The sequence below is a fragment of the Lactuca sativa genome, chromosome 2, assembly GCF_002870075.4.
Source record: "Lactuca sativa cultivar Salinas chromosome 2, Lsat_Salinas_v11, whole genome shotgun sequence".
In the NCBI taxonomy this organism is placed as follows: Eukaryota; Viridiplantae; Streptophyta; class Magnoliopsida; order Asterales; family Asteraceae; genus Lactuca; species Lactuca sativa.
In genome coordinates, this window is record NC_056624.2 from 107,262,984 (window position 1) to 107,269,391 (window position 6,408).

Sequence of the window (6,408 nt, forward strand, 5' to 3'; positions counted from 1 at the left end):
CATACGTTTCATCATAGTCAACACCTTCAAGTTGACTGTAGCCCTTTGCAACTAGACTTGCCTTGGTTCTGATGACCACACCAGATTCATCTAACTTATTCTTGAGCACCCATCTTCTACTAACAATGGTGTGTCCTTGCGGTATGGGAACGAGTTGCCATTCCTTGTTCCTTTTGAATTCTTCCAGTTATTCTTGCATTGCGGATATCCAATCAGGTTCTGATAATGCTTCTTTGATCGATCGTGGCTCAACTGAGGACATAAATGCTACATAGTGACAATGATCAGATAAGTCCTTAGAAGATCAAGTCTGGATACCTGCGGATGGGTTGCCAATAATTTGACCTGGTGGGTGGTCCTTCGTCCATACGTGTAGACGAGGTATCAGATGATTAGTAGTTGCGGTAGAGGGAATGTCTTCAATATCAGAGGACTCTGCAGTTGGAGAGGGCAGTTCCCCCTGGATTTGAGAACATCCTACGGAATCATCTTGGTTTGTTGGAACGAGAATGGAATTTTCTTGAGTAGATTGGAGAGGTTCCACCTGGATTGCTGATGGGAGTTCCTCTGGAACCTTAGAAGGTTCCCCCTGGACTGCGGATGGGAGAGTGATAGTCCTTGAATCGGTTCTTGTATCAATGATCTCTATGAGTTCATCATCCGAATCCGAAGACACATTTGATGGTAATGATTCCCTGTGGATAGGAACTTGAGCAGCATCAAGTACTGGAACCTCGATGGTTGTTGCTTGATTCAGAGTAAAGCTTTCCCCCTCAACCGGAGAGGTGAAAGTATTAAGAGATGCTACTTCGGATAGAGATAGTTTCGCAGTTTCAACAGGGACGAAAAGATCGTCATAATTGACTTCAACTAGATTTAAAGGACCGAAAGAGGCAGGAACATCGCTTTCCATGATTGTAGTGGTTTCAGTGGATGGAGGGGCATTGCGGATGTGAGAATCATCAAATTTCACATCAAATCTTTCAATGATTGGCGTTGTACGTCTGATGAGAACTCGATAAGCAACCTTGTTCGTGGAGTAGCCAAGAAAGATGCCTTCATCAGACTTCGGTGCAAATTTTTTAAGCTGATCTCTGTTGTTGATCACAAAACATCTACACCCAAATATATGAAAGAAGCGAACATTTGGTTTGCCGTTGTAGGGAGGAAGGTGTGCGAAGTTGAGCATGGATCTGGCTGCTTCTACTAGTGTACGACTCCTTCTCTCTACTACTCCATTTTGTTGTGGTGTATAAGGAGCTGAAAAGTTGTGAGTGATGCCTTTGGACACGAAGAAACTGTTGAGAGGATGATTAGTGAACTCAGTTCCATTATCATTGCAGATACGTCTTACTGGCAGCTTGATCTGAAGTTCTATTTCTTTGATGAAGTTGATGAGAACTTGCGGTGTTTGACTTGAGTCTGAGGAAGAAAACCCATGTGAAGTGTGTGAAGTTATATACTATAACCAGTATGTACTTTTTGTGATGAAGACTGGCTACGGTTGATGGACCGCAGAGATCAATGTGCAGGAGCTCAAGTGGTTCAGAAATTGAAGAGTCAATCACCATGGGATGACTTGCCTTGGATTGCTTACCACATTCACATGCAGGATAGAGAGTATCATTGCTAAACTTGAGAATAGGGAGTCCTCTGACTAGTTCTCCAGTGACCAAAGTGTTAATGTATCTGAAGTTGAGATGAGCGAGCTTGCGGTGCCATAGCCAGCTGACTTCGGATACCGCTTTGGAAAGGAAACACAACTGCGGTTTGCCAATGATCAGAGAGACATCTAGAGGATACATAGTACCCTCGGATCGAGACTTGATCAAACAGGTGCTCCTATCACTTGTCATTACATAACAGAATTGATCATCAAATTCAACTCGATGGCCTGCGTTACATAGTTGGCCAACACTGATGAGATTGTGTTTAAGGCTTTCTACATAAGCAACCTTTTGAATTGAGAAGTTCCCCGTAGTGAGTACACTGTAACCTCGAATGATTCCATTCGCATTGTAGTCGAATGTAACATTTCCACCTTTGCAAATTGGCCTCAAATCGCGAAGGTATTCTAACCTTCCGGTCATGTGCAAGGAGCAGGCACTGTCGATTAACCATTCTTCTTCTTGTTCCTCCTTGCACAAAGCCTGTTCGATGATGCTTCGAGTTCCATCCTTTGCCATGTAGCAGTAGTTCTTGTCCAGCTTTGTAGACCCATCATCAGCCGTAGTTGCCAGCACGCAAATCTTCCCTTTTCCTTATACACCGCTGATGGCTTCATCTTCGTCTCCGGATGACCAAACTTGATGGTCTCTTTTGACATGCGCTACGTATGCCCTTGCCTTTTCCTTTTCTTCCAACTCTTGAGCCATTCTAAGGTAGAATGCTCTGTCTTTTACTACATTGGCCTTACAATCTCTTGCAAAGTGATTCTCTTTGTTGCATTTATGGCAAACTACAACATCAGTCATGTCTTCTGAGGGAGTACCGGAGTCAGTGGTTTGATTAGACTGCGGTGCTTCCTTTGGTTGAGTATTTTGAGATTGCGGTGGTGGATGAGAACTTTTAGGATAATGAGAGTGATTGTTTTGTGGGTTGAAGTTATGATTGAAAGGTGGTTTGTTGAATTGTTGGTTTTTGCGAAAAGAGTAAGGTAGCAGTCGGTTGAATTGTTTGCTAACTAGAGCAATTGCCTTTTAAAATTCTTCTTCATCATCATACTCTGAATCAGCTTCGTATGACTGCGGTGAAGTGTCATACAAGAGAGATGGTAAGATTGATTATGTGAAGTTTGTGCTATGAGAGCAAGAGGTCCTCCGAAGTCAGCACAGTCTTTGAGTACGGTGGATTCTTGTGCTTGCAGTTCTCCATAGAGCTTGTAAAGTGACAAAGAATGAATCTTTCTATTGCCTTGGACTATCATTTTAGTCGTAGTCTAATGTGTTCCCAAACCATTAAGAAACTAAAGATTTGTTTCATGGTTACTGTGGATGGTGCCCGCATTGGATAACTTGGTGACAATCAGGTTGAACCTTTTGAAGGAGTCTTCCAAACTTTCGCCAGTATGAGCTTTGAAGTTGTTGAACTCATTGAGTGCGGTTGTAAGCTTCTTGTCTTGTGCTTGTTCTGAGCCTTTGTACAGATTCTTGAGAACATCCCAAATCTCTTTTGTTGATTTGAAATTTATGATAATATCGAAGTTGCCAGGAGCAACACCACAGGAGATTTCATAAAAAGCAACAACATCATTTTCCATTTTATCGAGATCATCCTTGGTGGGACGGTTCATAGTTGGTTGACCACCTCCTAGTCTGGTTGTAGCTCCGTTAGTTTGGACTGGTGTAAGGACTGGGACATGTGGTCCTTCTTCTACGGATCGCCATACGTCTCTACCATGTCTCCTTAAGTATCTTTCCATTCTTTGTGACCAGTGATGATATTCATTTGCAACCAGTATTGGGGCTCGATTAGAACCACCAACACTGTTGGAAACATTCAGAGATAACGATAGTGCCATATTTTTGAAGTTTTTTTTTATAAAAAATGAGCTTCAGTGGTATAGAAGGCTCTTCGAAAAATCAGAGTTCCGATTTTCAAAAAGCAACTACTATGGTTCTGATACCAATTGTTGAGAGAAAAACTTTGAGATACACTTGAACAAATGTTAGAACAAGTATATTGAGGAATAGTTAATCTCAAAGGATCTAAAAGCTCAACAATAATATTTAGAGTTAGAGGGTTAGAGAGTTAGTTGCGGAAAAGTAAAGAAATAGAAATGACAACAATTGTTATATCAAGTATACACATAAGATGATTCATAACGAGGAATGCATTCAAGCCAAGTTAATAAGTGAGATCAAACTTAGTGATTAAGTCACAAAAGACTTGCTCCAAGGAGAGATTGTAATTGGTTAAGTGAGAGTAAGAAGTATGAGTAAGAGAGATAGAAAGATAACTTCATAAATGTATTTAGAATAATAGATGTGTAGATTTTTTTGAATACACGGGAAAGAGTTCTATTTATAGAGACTCATGAAGTACACTAGATTACATCTCTAAGAGTAGCCATGCAAGGCATACTGGAAAATAGAGGGTATTACTATAAAAGACAAGTAAAGTAATCTAGTAAAGAGACTGCGGTAGGTAGAGATTGCGGATACGGTTGCTGATGAAAGAGCTTGACTGTGGGGGCTTGACTGCTGCAGTAGCTGAAGTTCAAGAGGGTCACTTTTATGATTCAACACCAACACCCTTCCTATGCCGCCAACATTCCTTGCCTTAGGTCAGTCTCTCTTGTAGTGTCCAGCCTCACCGCACCCATAATACGCCTGGCCCACACCGACTCCAGGGACTTGAGTGATTGGTCGTGTCGGTGCCTTACAGAAACGGGCAGTGTGCCCGTTCTTGTTGCAGTTGTTGCAGTGCGTCTCCCGATAATTTCCGTTGTGATGGAAATTGCATTTACTGTACTTTGGTAGGTTCCCAGCATAGTGCTTTGCTAGTGTATGGGTAACATGAGCAACAGTGGGGGTAGTAGCGGCATGGACTGCCACTATTAGTTGCTTCTTGGAAGGTTCTTGTGAAAATTGAGTCTTCCTCTTGTTCCAAAACTTCTTCTTGCTGTTGTTATTGGTATTATTGTTGTTGTTGTTGTTGTTGTTTCCTATGGTTTGCTCCGGAACAGCAGTTGCAAAGCCTTGGCATACTCCATGGTAAATGAGAGCTTGTGCCAACTGTTTAGCACTATCGAAAGTGACTGGTTTGGAAGCTAGTACACTTCTGTAACACCTATTTCCTAGTATGTAATTTATTTAAGTATTTTTGCATTTTTGGCCTTGGACTCGGCGAGTTGAAGGACCAACTCACTAAGTAGAAGCGGGATGAGACGCGGGATTTAAGTGATGAACTCGTCGAGGCGGGTCCCAGACTCAATGAGTAGGCTCTGGCTGGGCAAAACCCTAATATGAGGGTTTGCACCCTATTTAAGCAACCTTATACAGCCTCCATCGCCCCTTTATGCTCCCAGAAACCCTCCCTAGTAAACCCTAAGTGTTTTGGTGCAAGATCTAAGGCTCTTGAGTGATTTTGTGGGTTTTGACCTCAAGGAAGAAGGAAGAGCATAGAAGGTTCAAGAGGAGACTGAAGGATTCGAGTTTGGTGCATCATTTCCAGACCTTGAAAGGTATAAAGTTTGTACCTTGCTTGTTCATTTGTTAGATCCCTTTTTGGGGAAGATTTAGGGCTTTTTAAGCCAAACGAGGTGGCCAACCATGATTGAAAACATGGTTGGGGGTCAAGACTTCGGATTTAAGTCTTGGAAGGAGTCACAAAGCAGATTTGGGTTGCTTTTGCACCCAAGGAAGGTCCCATGCAACATAAGAGTCATTTTAGAGCCTTTTTGGCTCAAAAGTCCCATGCATGCACGTAAAGTTCGAAACTTTACGTGCTAGATCGAGCTTAGGGGCTTGGATCTATCATTTGGTCAAAGGTTGTACATCAAAAATCAAGGAAATAGAGCATGGACGTTATTGACTCAGCGGGTCCGTTCTTGGGACTCGACGAGTCCCAGGCTTTGAGTCCTATATCTGTTGAGGGTTAAAGAGCCTAGTTGGGTTATTAGAAGGGTTGTAGCAGGACAGAAAGAGTGACCCAACATAGTGGACTTAGTTTTAGACCTGGAGTTCATGGGACTCGACGGGTATTAGAACAGACTCAGCGAGTCCAAGGCAAGCTTCTTATGTTTGAAGATGAACTCGACGAGTTGCTCATACAACTAGGCGAGTCAAGGTCAGGACTTGTTCATCAGATGAAGGTGAACTCGACGAGTGTTCATCCGACTCAGCAAGTTGGATGAAGGTTCATTGATGTTCGTAAAGAAGGGGAACTCGTCGAGTCGTTGCCAAACTCAACGAGTCGAGTCGTGGATAAGGGCGAGTAAAGGAAAGGGACTCGACGAGTTGACAACCCAACTCGGCGATTCAGGTCAACTGGAAGTTGAATTTGACTTGGACTTGGTTGGGGGTAAAATAGTCATTTTACCCTAAGAGTAGATATCAGTTTCTGACTAAGTGTTCTATGGGGATTGTAGCCGGAGGATTTCTGGAGCAGCAGCAGACAGAGGTTTCCCACACAGATTATTAGTAGCTACTTGTACAAGGTGAGTTACCTGCCAGTAGCGGTGGGTCTACGGCCACAATGCCGGCCCACCAGTAGGAGTTGTATGATTAGATGATTGTTTTTGTGATATCATCTAGGTTTGCTACTACCTAATATGTTATATGCGATAGTAGTAGAGTTCGGTTGTTAGGACCGAAGGGTAGGTCACACACCCCAAATATGTCTGACAATATCTGATGATATGTTTATATACTGTCATGATATGTTATATGTGATAGTGGTAGTAGG